Source organism: Saccopteryx bilineata, chromosome 3, assembly GCF_036850765.1.
Source record: "Saccopteryx bilineata isolate mSacBil1 chromosome 3, mSacBil1_pri_phased_curated, whole genome shotgun sequence".
NCBI classification, from domain to species: Eukaryota; Metazoa; Chordata; class Mammalia; order Chiroptera; family Emballonuridae; genus Saccopteryx; species Saccopteryx bilineata.
In genome coordinates, this window is record NC_089492.1 from 126,758,480 (window position 1) to 126,775,350 (window position 16,871).

The following is a 16,871-nucleotide window of genomic DNA, read 5'->3' on the forward strand; positions in this document are numbered from 1 at the left end:
CAGTCTCTTTGACCTCATTTCCTTTCTCTCCTACCCTTCTGTCCTCCTTCTCTTCAACTCCACACTAGTTCTTTCCTCAGGGTCTGTGCATAGGCTATTTGTTTTTCTATCAAGAGTACCCTCACCCCACATGCTCATGTCTCATTCCCTCACTTCATTCATATCTTAAGAATTATCAGTGATTCTTTCCCTGACTATCCTATCTAAGATAGCTGCCCATACCATGGCTCTCTTCCCCCTGATCTTACTTGATTTTTTTCTCATAGCACTTATATCATATATAGCATTACATTATATATTTATTGCCTATTTCCTCTCCTGGAATGTAAGCTCATGGGAGCAAGTACTTTTTCTGTCTTCATTAAATCTCCAGTGCTGAAGCAGTATAGGTACTCAATGGACATATCTTGAATGAATACTTGAATTAAAGAGAATGATTGTTGCTGGCATGTTCCTCTGTATAGTTTATTTAAGAACTTGTGATAGAGGTAAGTGGCCCTTGGTCTTAGCCAAATACTACCTCATGGCAACTAACAAACATAGCCAGGGTTGGGGAAGAGCCTGTGGCTGGTCTGCCTGAGATACCTGAGGGTGCTTCTCCCAAAGAAAGAGTGACTTAGGAGGAACACGCTGCTGTTTTTGGATGGTAAGAAGTATTATGTGAAAGAGGGATTCGGTTTATTTTTCATTATTGCTTTAAAGCTCTACACTCTAAACTTTAAAAGTTCATTCAAATCAGTAAAATTTTTTCAGTATCCTTCCAGTAAATGGATACCTATTTACAAATTATATGCATATTAATCATGGATGATGAAAAAGTGACCCAAATTTTCTCTTGGGAAGAACAAATGCCAAGTTCTGAAAACAGACAACTTACTGGGACCCTGGGAATGCTTATTGGACCCGAATGACAATGGACCCTTGTTTCAGTTCCCCATGAGGGACCCTTGCAGTCCATGTTCAGAGTCCTATCCTGGCATCCTGCCTTCTGCCATGGCCTTCTACCTCATCTCCTAGGGTCACCTGGGCACATGTCTTCCCAGGACCCGAAAGCACCTCTCTGAAATGCTGTTACATAAGGAAGAGCTTTCTAATGGTTCTTCAGCAGCGGAATATGCAGGCCTCTCGAGAAGTGTGCATTGCCTTACATACTTGCTTAAGCTCAGGTGGCATGACTTGTTGGAAATTTGGACTAATGTTTCTTAAAGAGTGTCCTCTGTATCAGGATAAGCTGTGTGGGTGGGGGTGGGGAGAAGAGCTGTTAGAAATGCAGATCTCTGGACCTTACACAGACCTCCTGCATCAGAATATCTGGGGGAAGGATCTAGGAATTTGCAAACTTAAATTCAAATCCTGCTGGATAAAACACACTATGACTTTCCTCCCCATTCAAAGAGTCTATGATTCAACTTCTAATGTTGTTTGTTAACTGGAACTAGCAGGAAGCCCTTGGCATGTTAACCTTTGGGCTTCTCTGTTTTGTCACTTTTCAAACAGAAATTCAGCTAAACTTCTAGCTCTTGAGTCTGATGCCTCTTTTTTTCTACTTGTTTCTCTTTATGTGAAGCCTTTGCTTGTAGCTGGGTACAGTGAGCATGATAAAAAATGTTTGTTGCAGTGAAATGAAATATAGTAAGTGCTCAGTAAATTTTTGTTGATTGATAGATTGGGTAAGGGTTAGTCAAAGGAGACCATTCAAAACAGGAAGAAAGCCACATCTTAAAAGCTAGGAGCTTCCCAAATCTTGGCTCATTTCAGAGCCTAACATGAAAGCCGTTATTTAAGTTGTGCTTCTGAAGTGGGTTGGAGGGAGGAGGCAGTGACTTACCACCACAGAACTGCTATGGGCCAATTAATGCTCTGCTAGCGTTGCTTGCTGCTTGAATGAGGTTTTCCCCCTGTGGCTTTATCAAAGGCCATGGGCCTGCAGCCAGACACACAGAGCTGTTCCTGTGTGGGCACAGAGTCTCCTTGTCAGGCTGCCCCTCAGAGCAGCCACAGGGTTTTCCATCCCCTCTGTAGGGAGGACGATGAAGGAGAAGAAGGAGGCCTACCAGGTTTGTCCAATTCCCAGAAACAGCGGGCAAGATGAGCCATACTAACAGCTATATCTAGGAATGCAGAACTTCCAGGCTGGTGGCTGTGACTTCAGTGTCTTCATCTGCTTTGTTTTTTAGAGAACATACAGGACAGAGGAGAGTTGCATTTTTGAGTAAGGGACATTGTATGTTATTGGGAATCTGATGAAGGTCCGTGGGACCTCCATGGCTCCCATCTGCTGACTGCAGTTCGGGAGAGCAGACAGCCTGGGCAGGGGTGGGGTGGGGTGAGTTCTCCCAGCAGAGTCTTCACTCCTTCACTGGAGAGTCTGCCTTTAAGGACTCAAGGACATCTAAGTGGGCATTTTATGCTGATGGCCTTCCTAACACTTAGGACCATGCTGGGGGGTGACTCTCATCCATTACCCTGAGGTTCTGGTCTCATACAAGGTGTGTCCAGGCTCAAGAGTCCTTGAGTGTGTCCCCCCCACCACCTTGGGGTTCTTCCTTGTGCTTCCCTCGGCCTCCTACCTATACAGATAAACCTCTAAGATTCACCAGAGAGCTGAGCATTGGGTGGCAGCCCAAGTGTTTTTCTTCTAACATGTTTTCTTGAGGAAGGGAATTTGCATTAAACAACCACTGTGTGTGAGGCACCCACTATGTATTTTACACTAATGCTTTCTATAGTGGGGTGCAAGACCCCCAACTATCTTGGAGAGCAGGAAAACAGACTGAGACTTCTATTTGTATTTATTTTCTAATCCAAGAAATAAGACATTAAGTGTTTAATGGAAACTAGCACTTTCAGACTTGGAACCTGAGGGGTCTTGAGGGCAGACTGGAGGTTATGACCACAGAGAAGGTGCCAGTGGCATCTTTAGGCATTCATTCATTTTGTTTTAGCACAGTAAGATAAACTGTGATGGACACGAAAGGTTTTCTAGATTTTAAAATAATCCTCACAAAGTAGACAAGTGGCTTAAAAAGAGGCCATGGGTTAGAAATAATATTGCAATTTAAATATAAGCAAACAGCAGAAAGATAATAGGGAAACATGTCCCCTTTCAGAATGATCTGTATCAGCCAGACAGGCTATAAAGGAAAACAGTGGCAATCCATCCAGATCTGATGAGAAGTTAGTGAAGAAGCAGAAACTTGGTAAAGAAGACTATTTGAAATATGACTTTGCACCCATAATCTATAAGGTGATCCTCCTAAGTTTATACCATACTTCAAGATAATATCTAAGGGATATATAAAACCATCACAGTTAGCAATGTATTTAAAAACCAAGCACCCAAAACATGAAGGCATGTCTCTACAGTTATTCAGGACTGTTTAAACTCATAAAAAATTAGTCTTGTTTGCTCTGAAATTTTAATATACTCAATACCTACTTAAAAATCTCTTTTGAGGTTTCTTATGCAATAATAAAAGACAAAAAGCCATACACTATTAGAAAAATACTTCCTGACTTCCTAGCTGAAGTATGCAGAAAACAACATGGCAAAAAAACTAAGACGCATTCACCTGTCAGAAGAAGGATATTTAAAACTGTTGAATGATGCTTAGAAAACATTGCTGAAGATTTGAAGCAAGAAGTATTAGAGCAAAGTTATTAGATTGCTCAGCATGAGAAGTATTCTATACATTTGGATGGAAGCAGAGCTGTGTCTAACATATTGCAGCTTATGGTAATTTTAAAATTCTGTTTCAATGAAGCAATATAATAAAATTTCACTGCTTTATAGACTACAAAAATGCCACATGAACTTATTTGCACATAGTAGAAATGAAAAAAAAGTTGGGCAAAGAAAATAAAATTGTTAAATGTTTTGAACCCATTAGAGAGCTGAGGTCCTAACCTGGTCAATTTAACTAAATTACAAAGGATGAGAAGCTCTCCTGAGGAGCAACGGGGCAGGGAACCAGTTCACCGTGGGTACTGTATGGGGAAAGGACTTGCCAAAACAAGAGATGAGAAGAAAACAGATGAACTTTTAATGAATTCTTAAGCTCCAAGTGTGGTTCTAGAATGAAAATTTAGAACCCCAGACCCAAGGGGAGCCCGTAGTTATTTGCCAGCTCTTCTGTATGAGCTTCTACCAAGTGCTCACAGAAAAGACTGGGGGTCAGGTAGGAGACCTGAGAGAGGTCTCTCCTCTGTGTTGCATGGGCATGGAACCCCATGTCCCCCCCAGACTCTTTCACATGAAGCAAAAGCCACATGCTTCTGGGGCAGGGTGGAGGGAAAGGAAGGAAACTCTCCCATCCCTTGATCCCAGCCAAAGAGCTACTACTAGTGGGCTAGAGGTAGAAGGAAAAGCCACCTGCTGCTAGGGGAGGGGAAGGAAACCTGCTGAGGATTTATAATGTATGCAAAAGAAAAATATTAGATGAAAGTAGCACAAAGGATGGGCAGATGAATGAAAGTATTCTGTTGTGAGGTTCTACTATACCTGAAGTGGTATCATAATATTTAAAGGTAGATTATATATTGTTATAATGGTGCAATCATTACAAAACAAAACAAAGAGGCATAACTCTTAAGCCAGTAATAGAGATAAAATACAGTGATAAAAATAGTCATTATAGCCTGACTGGGCGGTGGCACAGTGGATAGAGCATCGGACTGGGATGCCAAAGACCCAGGTTTGAGACCCCGAGGTCACCAGCTTGAGCGCAGGCTCATCTGGTTTGAGCAAAAGCTCACCAGCTTGGACCCAAGGTTGCTGGCTCAAGCAAGGGGTTACTCAGTCTGCTGAAGGCCCACAGTCAAGGCACATAGGAGAAAGCAATCAATAAACAACTAAGGTGTCACAATGCGCAACGAAAAACTAATGATCGATGCTTCTCATGTCTCTCCCTTTCTGTCTGTCTGTCCCTGTCTATCCCTCTCTCTGACTCTCTCTCTGTCTCTGTAAAAAAAAAAGAAAAAGAAAAAAGTCATTATAGGCCCTGGTTGATTGTCTCAGCCATAGAGCATCAGCCCAGCATGTGGAAGTCCCGGGTTTGATTCCCAGCCAGGGCACACAGGAGAAGTGTCCATCTGCTTCTTCACTCTTCCCCCTTTCCTTCCTTTCTGTCTCTCTCTTCTCTTCCCGCAGCCAAGGCTCCATTGAAGCAAAGTTGGCCCGGGCTCTGAGGATGGCTTCATGGCTTCTTCCTCAGGTGCTAGAATAGCTCCGGCTGCAATGGAGCAATGCCACAGATGGGCAGAGCATCACTCCTTGTTGGGCTTGCTGGGTGGATCCCATTGGGCACATGCGGGAGTCTGTCTGATTGCTTCCTCACTTCTAACTTTGGAAAAATACAAAAACAATTCATAATACAAATGAAGGCATGGAGAAAAAATAGAACAAAGAACAAATGGAACAAATTATCAGATAGTAGGTTTAAATTCAAACATATTTACAATAAATATATCAAGTGCAACTGTCTGAATACTTCAAATAAAAGGTAGAGATTGTCAGGTTGAAAAGAAAAGTGGGCCTGACTATATGGTCCACAGAAAAACCTACTTTAAACATAAAGACATAATAGGTTAAAAGTAGAGATAGAGCTATACCAGGCAAGCAGTAATTTAAAAAACAGGTGGAGTGGCTGTATTAATATCAGACATAGTGGACTTCAGAACAATGACCATTACTGAGTATGAAGAGGGATATTATATAATGATAAAAGGGTCAATTTATTAAGGAGACATGATTTTAAATATGTATGTACCTAAGAAAAGATCTTCAGAATACATAAAGCAAATACTGATGGAATGGAAATAAGAAATAAACAAATTCATAATTATAGTTGGAAACTTCAACAAAGTTCACTCCCAGCTCAACCTAACATTAAGGGTTATGACTCTGAAATTTCTTCAAGCTATTTCCTTTTTTAAAAAAATCATCTACATACTATTCAGCTAGAAGAAATGATGACATCGAATCACTTATAGCAGAATGGTGGAATCTTGATAACATTATGCGGAGTGAAATAAGTGAATCAGAAAAAAACAAGAACTGCAGGATTTCATACATTGGTGGGACATAAAAATGAGACTAAGAGACATGGACAGGTGTGGGGTGGTTACGGGGGGTGGAGGGAGGGGAGGAGGGAGAGGGAGAGGGGGAGGGGGAGAGGTGCAAAGAAAACTGGATAGAGGGTGATGGAGGACGATCTCTCTTTGGGTGATGGGTATGCAACAGAACTAAATGACAAGATAACCTGGAAATGTTTTCTTTGAATATATGTACCCTGATTTATTGATGTCACCCCATTAAAATAAAAATTTATTTATATATATAAAAAAATCATCTACAGGGATGATGCAGACACCTCGGCATGGTCTCCTTCCCTCCTCTGTTATGGGAAGGTAAGTAGGCATGGTAAAGTTATACTTAGACTTTCAGACCAAAGGCTACTATGAGGGCCGCAGTGGAGAAGATTGATTAGAGGATAGAGGAAATGACAGACAAGGTCTATTCTGATCTATTCATTTTGCAGATGGGAAAATGAGTCTGGAATCCTGAATAATGGTCCAGAGGTCATACCACTAGTTTGTCACACAGCCAGGACTAGAAGATAAGTGCACCTGCCTTCTCAGTCCAGTGCTGTTTCTGGCAGAGGGGGAGTGGAAGTGTGGAGAACAGAGTGGAGGAAAGAAAATTGGAAAGGAAAGAAAGGTCGGAGAGAAGAACAATCATTTTAAAGCTGAAGAAACTGATGCTCAAATGCTTATATCAGCTTCTCAGGGACATGGACTAGGAAGTGGCCAACTAGGAGTTGGACACAGTTGACCTGACCCCTACCTAGTGACCTTCAGAGGATGAGAGAAGATGTGTAAAAGGAATAGCCACATTGGCACGAGCTCACTTAGAGGGCCTGTGTGAATAAAAGAGAGAAGACCAAGGTGGATGGTGACACCAGTTGTGTCTGGGAGAGTCAAGGTTTCCCAGACAGAAATATTTTAGGTGGCTCTAAGACAGGTTCCTAAATTTGCCTGAACATCAGAATCATCCAGAGAGATTAAAAAAAAAAAAAAAAAGCCAATTCCTGGACTTCTCCCCAGAGCTACCAAATCAGTATTTCAGTTGGGGGAAAATTGAGACTCCGCCTGTATTTGTCCCAGTGGTTTCCCTGTAGCCAGACCGGAGACCCTTGCAGGGCTGGCACGACAGGGCTGGGAGCTGAGGGCCAGCCTCAGGACCTTCAGTCCCATGCAACTGCAGCCAGCCCTCCTCACCCCCGTTTTATGGGGTGGGTTTGAAGCCTTCTGAATGGAAGGCCAGGGTCCTGCCTGCTACTCTGGGTGGGCACCTAGCTGTGTCTAGAGACCAGGGTCCCATCAGCAGGGCAGGAGCTCCATAATTTGTGCCACATGGACTCATTTACTGCCATTTGCCAGCGACTGTGTGTACAGAAATGATTTCTTTGTCAAAACACATGACAGGGAGCCTGCTTTGGCCCCAGGCTTCTGTTTCATAACTTTTATTGGAGCAGAAAGAAGCAGCACATTATTGTTCTCCTGTTCCACGTTTTCCCATGGATCAAGAAAGCAACGAGCACTTTGTGTAAATAGAAAAGACTTCTTTGTTGTCTGAGAACAGGAGGTGAGAGACAAGACGAAGACCTCTCACAGACCATAAAAGAGACACACCACACAAAGCAGGCTTGAGGCGGATGGGCGGGAGGGCTTGGGAATGGGTGGAAAGAAATCACTTGCACTTATTCACTGGCTCATCAAGTATCAGTAGTAAAAGTGATCTGGGCAGGCGTGTGTCAAGTCTCAGAACAGAGGAAGGAGACAATTTTTGCTAATAAGATCATTCTGGGAAAATTTTATGCAATGATGATGTTTCTGTTAAACTGAGTGAGCTGATCAAGTTGTTGAAGGTATTTTGATATTTTAAGCAACTTTTTTTTTTACGACTTTGAAGTTCTTTTATTTTGTTTATTTAAAATTAAATTTATTGAGATGACATTGGTTAATAAGTTTATATAGGTCTCAACTGTAGATTTCTGTGATACATGATCTGTATATTTCATTGTGTGTTTATAGAAAAGTTTGGTACTAGCAATTAGTGGTGTGCTGGCTGTGTGTCAACTGCTCCTCCCTGTGACCTGTGAGGAGACAAGGTGGCTGCTGTCACTCTCAGTGATAGATGGGGCCATCAAGGCTCTGAGTCTGTTCTCTTCTTGCAGCTTATGCAGCAGAGCCAAGTTCAATTCCTGATGCCATGTGTTCATTTCACTTTATTCTAGCAATGTCAGAAACTGTTTAGTAATTTAAGTATCTTTTTACATTATTGGCGTCACAAATATAAATTTTTCCATGTCAGATTTTCTTTAAGCAGAGCAGAAGTCGATTCAACTGATGTTAGTACAACCTAATAAGATGTGTACATGACTTTGAGCAGCATTCCTCATTAAGATAATTTTTTTTTCTTCCGACCTGGGCCGGTTCACCCCTCCTTAGGCAACCTGGTGGTCCCCCGCTCCCGGGAGGTCACCATATTGATGCCGAACTTAGTGCGGACACCCGATCGGCATAGCGCACTACAGCCCAGAACTCCTGGGCTCAAGCGATCCTCCTGCCTCAGCCTCCCGAGTAGCTGGGACTACAGGCGCGCGCCACCACGCCCGGCTATTTTTTTTTTTTTTAACAGAAGTGAATAAATAAGTAGAAAATTTTCACTAAGCTCTTCTTTTTCACTAAAGAAGAGTCTTCCTTACTTCCAGATTAATGCTTTTTCTGGAGCAGTGATGCTCAAATTTTAGTGAGGATAAGAATCACCTGGAGGGATTGTAAAGCAGACTTCTGGGCCCCACCCCTAGAAATTCTGGCTCAGCTGGTCTGGGGGCGGAGGCTGAGAATTTACATTTCTACTAAATTTCCTAGTGATGCTAATGCTGCTAGTATGGAGACCTCACTTTAAGAACCATGTTTTAAGACTCATAGATACAGAGAACAGACTGATGGCAGCCAGAGGGGAGAAGGTTTGCGGGACAGGGTGAAAAAGATAAAGGGATGAAAAAGTACAAATTGAAAGTCACAAAATAGTCACAGGGATGTAAAGTACAGCATAGTGAATATAGTCAATGATATTATAATAACTCTGTATAGTACCAGGTGGATATTGGAAATATCAGGGGAAACATTTTGTAAAGTATAAGATCGTCTAACCACTGTGCTGTACACCTGAAACTAGTACAAAATAGTATTGAATGCAAAGTGTAATTGAAAAATAAAATAAACTTGCACTGTTTTGTAGTGTTTTTTCTGTGTAAACAAAACATGTACCATTGGCTCTGCATGCATACACACAGAGTATTAAAAATAAAACCATGCTTTACTTAAAATTGTTTTCATTCAATAAAATATCCTATACATCTTCCAACTCTGTAGATTAGGATCTACATAATTTTTTTTAATGGCTACATATAATTCCATCGTGTGTCTGTACCATTGTTTAACTTGTTTCTGTTATTGGATGTTTAGATGGTTTCCATTTTTTCTTGCTACAAACAAATACTACAGCTCTTTTTATATATCTTTACACATTTTTGCTAACATTTCTGAAAAATAAATTTATGAAAGTGAAATAGATGGGTGACAGCAATTACATGTCTTAAATTATGTATAGTTGTCAAGTTATTCCCTCCCTGCTATACAGTTTCTTCCAAATTATATCCTTACCAATAGAATTAGAAAAATCCCTTGACACTGAATGTTAACAATCACTTTTATCTTTGCTTATTTAATAGGTGAAAAATGCTATATTTTAATTGGTATATCTTTATTAGTAAAGTTGGGCATATATTATTAGCACACTCTATTTCTTCTGTGAGATGCCTACTTACCCCCTTTACCTGTTTTTCAGGGACAAGGAATCCAGAATGGCAGAATAATGCACAGAAAAATGTGTCTAGCAGAGCTGTGCCCTGACATCTTGCTGAAGTAAGTTGTAGGTGCACGGAAGAGAAATAGAAAACAAGGCACAGAAATTAGCAACAGTGATTAAAGGAGTGAGTTGAGAAAAGCAAAATGGCTCTATAGTATAATTTGAAGTCAGGTTGTGTGATACCTCTGGCTTCATTCGTTTTCCTCAGGGTTGCTTTGGCGATTTGGGTTTTTTGATGGCTCCATAGAAACTTGGTAATTTTTTATTCTATTTCTATAAAAAATGACATTGGGATTGCATCAAATTTGTGTATTGCTTTGGGCAATATGGCCATTTTAACTATCTTTTTTTTTTTTTTTTTTTTACAGAGACAGAGAGAGAGTCAGAGAGAGGGGTAGATAGGGACAGACAGACAGGAATGGAGAGATGAGAAGCAGTCAATCATCAGTTTCTCATTGCGCATTGTGACACCTTAGTTGTTCATTAATTGCTTTCTCATATGTGCCTTGACCATGGGCCTTCAGCAGACCGAGTAACCCCTTGCTGGAGCCAGTGACCTTGGGTCCAAGCTGGTGAGCTTTTTGCTCAAACCAGATGAGCCCACGCTCAAGCTGGGGACCTCGAGGTCTCGAACCTGGGTCCTCAGCATCCCAGTCCAATGATCTATCCACTGCGCCACCACCTGGTCAGGCCATTTTAACTATCTTTTTTTTTTTATGAATAAATTTTTATTTTAATGGGGTGACATCAATAAATCAGGGTACATATATTCAAAGAAAACATTTCCAGGTTATCTTGCCATTTAGTTCTGTTGCATACCCATCACCCAAAGAGAGATCATCCTCTGTCACCCTCTATCCAGTTTTCTTTGTACCCCTCCCCCTCCCCCTCCCCCTCTCTTACCTTCCCTCGCCCCCCCTCCGTAACCACCACACTCCTGTCCATGTCTCTTAGTCCATTTTAACTATCTTGATTCTTCCAATCCATGAACATGGAACATGTTTCCATTTCATTGTGTCTTTTTCAATAATGTTTTATAGTTTTCAGTATATAGGTCCTTCACATCCTTTGTTAAGTTTATTCCTAGGTATTTTTTCTTGTTGTTGTTGCAATTGTAAAAGAAATTTTTTTTTTTAGTTCATTTTCTGAAGTTTTATCATTGACATACAGAAAGCAGTACATTTTTGTATATCAATTTTGTATCCTGTGACTTTACTGTATTGGTTTATTGTTTCTAATAGTTTTTTGGTGGTGTCTTTGGCATTATCTATATACAGGATCATGTCATCTGCAAAGAATGATACCGTTACTTCTTCTTTCCTATATGAATGCCTTTTATTTCTTTCTTTTGCCTGATCACTCTGGCTAAAACTCCCAGAACTATGTTGAATAAGAGTGGAGAGACTGGGCAACCTTGTCTTGTTCCTGTCTTGTTCTCTGCTTAGAGAAAAAGCCTTAATTTTTTCACCATTTAGTATGATATTAGCTGATGGTTTGTCATATATGGCCTTTATTATATTAAGATACTTTCCTTCTATTCCAATTTTATTGAGTGTTTTAAACATAAAGGGATGTTGTATCTTATCGAATGCCTTTTCTTTATCTATTGACAGGATCATATAATTTTTGTTCTTTGTTTTATTGATGTGGTGTATTATGTTGATTGATTTCTGTATGTTGAACCATTCTTATGCTCCTGGAATGAATCCCACTTGACTGTGATGGATTATTTTTTTAATGTGTTGTATTCGGTTTGCTAGTATTTTGTTTAGGATTCTTACATTTGTATTTATTAGAGATAGTGGTCTGTAGTTTTCTTTTTTTGTGTTGTCCTTTTCAGGTTTTGGTATGAGGGTTATGCTGACCTCATAAAGTATGTTGGGGAGTACTACTTCTTTTATTTTTTGGAAGACTTTGAGAAGAATAGATACCAAATCTCTGAATGTTTGGTAAAATTCACTAGTGTAGCCATCTGGTCCTGAACTTTTGTTTTTGGGGAGGTTTTTGATAGTTGTTTCTATTTCTTTCCTGCTTATAGGTCTATTTAGGTTTTCCACTTCTTCGTGACTTGGTCTAGGGAGGATTGTATAGTTCTAGGAATTTATCTATTACCTCTAGGTTGTTGAATTTGGTGGCATATAATTTTCATAATATTCTACTATGATCCTTTGTATATCTATGATGTCTGTGGTAATTTCTCTTCTTTCATTTTGGATTTTGTTTATATGAGTCCTTCCTCTTTTTTATTTAGTTAGTCTAGCCAGTGGTTTGTCAATTTTATTGATCTTTTCAAAGAACCAGCTCTTTGTTGTATTAGTTTTTTCTATAGTTTTTTTTGTTCTCTATTCTATTTAGTTCTGCTTTAATTTTTCTTATTTCCTTTCTTCTACTGACTTTGGGTTGCCTTTATTCTTCTTTTTCTAGTTTCTTAATGTGTGATGTTAGGTTGTTTACTTGGGATCTCTCTTGTTTCTCAGTATAAACTTGCAATGATATAAACTTCCCTCTTATTACTGCTTTTGCTGCATCCCAGAAATTTTGATATGTTGTGTTGTCATTTTCATTTGTCTCTATATGTCATTTGATCTCTGCTTTTATTTTTTTTAACCCAGTAATTTTTTAGAAGTATGTTGTTTAATTTCCACATTTTTATGAGTTTCTTTACTTCCTTTTTATTGTTGAATTTTAATTTCAAAGCCTTATGATCAGAAAATATTCTTAGTATAATTTCAGTCTTCCTGAATTTGTTGATATTAGTTTTGTGGCCCAACATATGATCTGTCCTTGAGAATGTTCCATGCACAGTGGAGAAGAATGTATAATCTGATGATTTGGGATGAAATGCCCTTTAAATGTCTGTTATGTCTATATGGTCCAGAGTGTTGCTTAAGGCCGATAATTTTTTTATTCATTTTCTGTTTGGATGTTCTATCTAAACTGTCAATGGTGTGTTGAAATCTCCAAGTATGATTGTGTTTTTGTCTGCTTCTATTTTTAGATCAGTTAGTAGATGTCTTATATATTTTGGTGCTTTTCTAACCTTTTCACTTTGAATCTACTTTTGTTCTTGCAGCTTAGATGTGTCTCTTGAAGGCAGCATATGGTTGGGTTTTGCTTTTTGACCCACTCTGCTACTCAGTACCTCTTTATTGGTGAGTTCAGTCCATTTACATTTAGGGTAATTATTGACACTTGAGGATTTCCTATACCCATTTTATGTTTTGTTTTCTGGTAGCTCTGTGTCTTGTTTGGTTCTTTTCTTTTTTGTTTCTGTCAGTTGTTTTTGTTTGGTAGTATTCCATACTTCTTCCCCCTTTTTCTTCATTTTTAAGCTGTGTTTCAGTAGTGGCTTTTTCATGAGTGGTTACCATTAGTTTAAGAAAAAAATGTTTATATGTATAAGAATCCTTTGTCTTATGAGTGCTTCTGCACTCCATCCTTCTTTACTACAGCAGATCTTTATCCTTTCCCCTTTTATGTTATTGTTGCGACAGATTATCCTTGTTCTTATTGTGACCTTGTTGGAGCTTTCACTTGTAGACTTCAAATTACACTATAAAGCCATGATAATCAAAATAGCATAGTATTGGCAGAAAAACAGACAAACCGACCAATGGAACAGAATTGAGAGCCCCGAAATAAAACCACATATATATGGACAAATCATTTTCAACAAAGGAGCCAAAAACACACAATGGAGAAAGAAAACCCTTCAATAAATGGTTCTGGGAAAATTAGAAAGCCATATACAAAAGAATGAAACTTGACTACAGTTTGTCTCCCTGCACAAAATTTAATTTGATATGAATCAAAGGCCTAAATATAAGACCCAAAACTATAAATTAAATAGAAGAAAACATAGGTACTAAGCTCATGGACCTTGATCATAGAGAACAATTTATGAATTTGGTCCTAAAGGCAAGGGAAGTAAAGGCAAAAATAAATGAATGGGACTATATCAAACTAAAAAACTTCTGCAAAGTAAAAGAGACTGACAACAAAACAAATAGACAGCCAACTAAATGGGAGATGATATTTTCAAACAACAGCTCAGATAAGAGGCTAATATCCAAAATATATAAAGAACTCACAAAACTCAGCAACAAATAAGCAAATAACCCCCCAAAAAATGGAAAGAGGACCTGAACAGACACATCTCCCAAGAAGAAATACAAATGGCCAATAGATATATGAAAAGATGCTCATTTTCACTAGCTATTAGAGAAATGCAAATCAAAACTATAATGAGATACTACTTCACACCTGTTAGATTAGCTCAGTGGTTCTCAAAGTGTGCGCCAGGGTACACTGGTGTGCCCTAGAAGATTTTCAGGTGTGCCCTATGGTATTTCAGAGAAATATGTGCCTTTTGGGGACCAAAAAACCAACAGGGTTCTTGGAGTTTAGATTTTTGGGAGACAGAGATGTGGAAAATTGGCTGTAAACTGTCAGTCTGTCCAACCCCCCACCTTACTTGCCTTATTAGGTTGCAAAAGGCTGTCAAGCTGTGGTGCTGGATTGTTTACACTACCCCCCATGTTCCCCAGAAAGACTGGAGGCAAATTCCTTCTATCCTTTGTTTGGTGTCAAGTTAAGATGATATGTATGGTGGGGGTTTTGAATTGATGATTAAACATAATAAATTGTCTCTTGAAGCCTTTTGGGTTTCTATAAAAGCAGAATATGTGGCAATATCTAAAAAAGCTTTGAACATTTTACTACAATTTTCAACATCCTATTTATGTGAATTAGGATTTTCTACCTTCAACACAATTAAGAGTAAAAAGAGAGAAATTCTTCAATGTATTGATGAGAAAATGAGAATTTGCCTTTCAAATATATGCCCAAACATTGAAGAAATCACTAGGACACCTCAGGCTCATGTTTCTTATAAACACAAGAATGAAAAAAGAACACATTCATGCTGGGACCTGCCGAATTTACTAAATCTTACTAAGAATGTATCTATATATATAAAAAGATAACTTTTTGTCATTTTTTTTGTTTTTAACCCCTCTTTTTTTACAAATTCTAAAAAACATAACTCAAAAAATGTAACATAAAAATGTTTTTTAATGTCAGAATAAATTTAATTTTGTCATGTTTATTTCATTTAATGACCATAAAAACATGCTTGGACTTTGTATTTTTTTCTTTAATATTTGACTTAATTATTATAACATATCTCTCAAAAATTTGTATATAGTGCGCCTGCAATTATTTGTAGGATTTTAAATGTGCCCGGCTTCAAAAAGTTTGAGAACCAGTGGATTAGCTATTATCAACAAGACAGGTAATAGCAAGTGTTGGAGAAGTTGTGGAGAAAAACAAACCCTCATTCACTGTTGGTGGGAATGTAAAGTAGTACAACCATTATAGAAGAAAGTATGGTGGTTCCTCAAAAAATTAAGAATAGAATTATCATATGACCCAGCAATCCCTCTGCTGGGTATCTATCCCCAAACTCAAAGACATTGGTATGTAAAGACACATGCATTCCCATGTTCATTGCAGCATTATTCACAGTGGCCAAGACATGGAAACAACCTAAGTGTCCCTCAATAGAGCATTGGATAAAGAAGATATGGTACACATATACAATAGAATACTACTCAGCCATAAGCAATGATGACATAGTGACATTTATAACAATGTGGGTGGAACTTGAGGACATTATACTGAGAGAAATATGTAAATCAGAAAAAGCTAAGAACTGTATGAATTCACACTTAAGTGGGATGTATTACTGAGACTTATGGACATAGATAAAAGTGAAGTGGTTACCAGGTGGAAGGGAATGTGGGGGAATTTGAATGGGGGAGGGGTTGGGGGGAAGGGTATAAAGAGGGACAAATATAAGGGGATAGAAAATAATTTGACTATGTGTGGTGGGTATACAACATAATCAACAATTCAAATGCTATAGAAATGTTCACCTAAAACCTGTGTACTCTTATTGATCAATGTCACCCTGTTAAAGTTAATTTTCTAAATAAAAATTTAAAAAGTGAAAATCAAAATGAATCAAGCTTGTTTATGCCAGGGAATAAAAGACTTCAAGAGGCAATGGAAAGGAGAAAAAAAGCCTTAAATATGACTGGAGAGTCTTTGAGAAAGGTAGTTGATAGATACTCATTCTGCCAAGAATGTGGACCAACTCGAATTTCCATAGATGAGATTTATTCAGCTTAAGGAAGCACTTTTTGATTATAAGTGACAGTTCTAGTTGACATTTACTTTCTAAGGACATTTCAAAAGAATTGGAAATAATTTTGGTGCAGTTCCTCCTACACTTCACATCAAGGAGCATAGTCTTCCAAATACTTTTGGGTTCCTCTTTTAAGTTAGAGAAACTAAAAATACAGTAGTCAGGTCAATCTGACTTTGTTTAATTAGAAGTTTGGGGTCTTTCTAACCTATTTTCTGCTACAGTGTTGGAACTGTCTCTCTTCCCTCCCCAGCAGCATGTCACCTCAGTGTTTTGCAGGGTTCATTTATGGAGCTATGTCCTCTGCTTGGACATTGACTCTGGCACCAGAATTAATAAGACAGCAGCACAGCCTAGCAGCTGAGAGGTCCTCTCTCTCCAAGGGGCCCGAGGAAGAGTTTGGCATTCAGGGAGTTTTTAGGGATCAGATCTAACCCAAACATCAGCCCTGTTTGCTTTTGCTTTCTGTCTCTGCCACATTGCCACAATCTTGACTTGAATCTCATTACTGGGCTCTTTATCCTGCTCTACTGGAAGCATCCTCTTGTACATAAAGCATTAATGAGCAGTGGCAGTAAGAGGAAGGTACTATCAAACCTCTGGAAACCCCTGACTTTCTTCTCCCATATACAGAATTATAAAGTCCAAGCTAGAAACTGAGGCATTGTCAACTTCTCCCAACCCCCTCCAACACCACATGCCACCAGTGACTAGACCTTACCATAT

At 39.0% G+C, this 16,871-nt stretch overlaps 1 long non-coding RNA gene across 2 annotated transcripts in view; it reads left to right on the forward strand.

Moving 5' to 3' along the window:
- The window catches only part of LOC136330474 (uncharacterized), a 51,923-nt gene that overhangs the window by 11,036 nt on the left and 24,016 nt on the right, over window positions 1–16,871 (forward strand). Inside the window, exons 2-3 of one of the 2 annotated variants that reach the window (XR_010730311.1) lie at window positions 6,357–6,408; window positions 9,917–9,993. This is a non-coding gene — a long non-coding RNA (uncharacterized lncRNA). The remainder of the gene's footprint in view (window positions 1–6,356; window positions 6,409–9,916; window positions 9,994–16,871) is intronic. The other variant, XR_010730310.1, reaches the window with a different exon arrangement.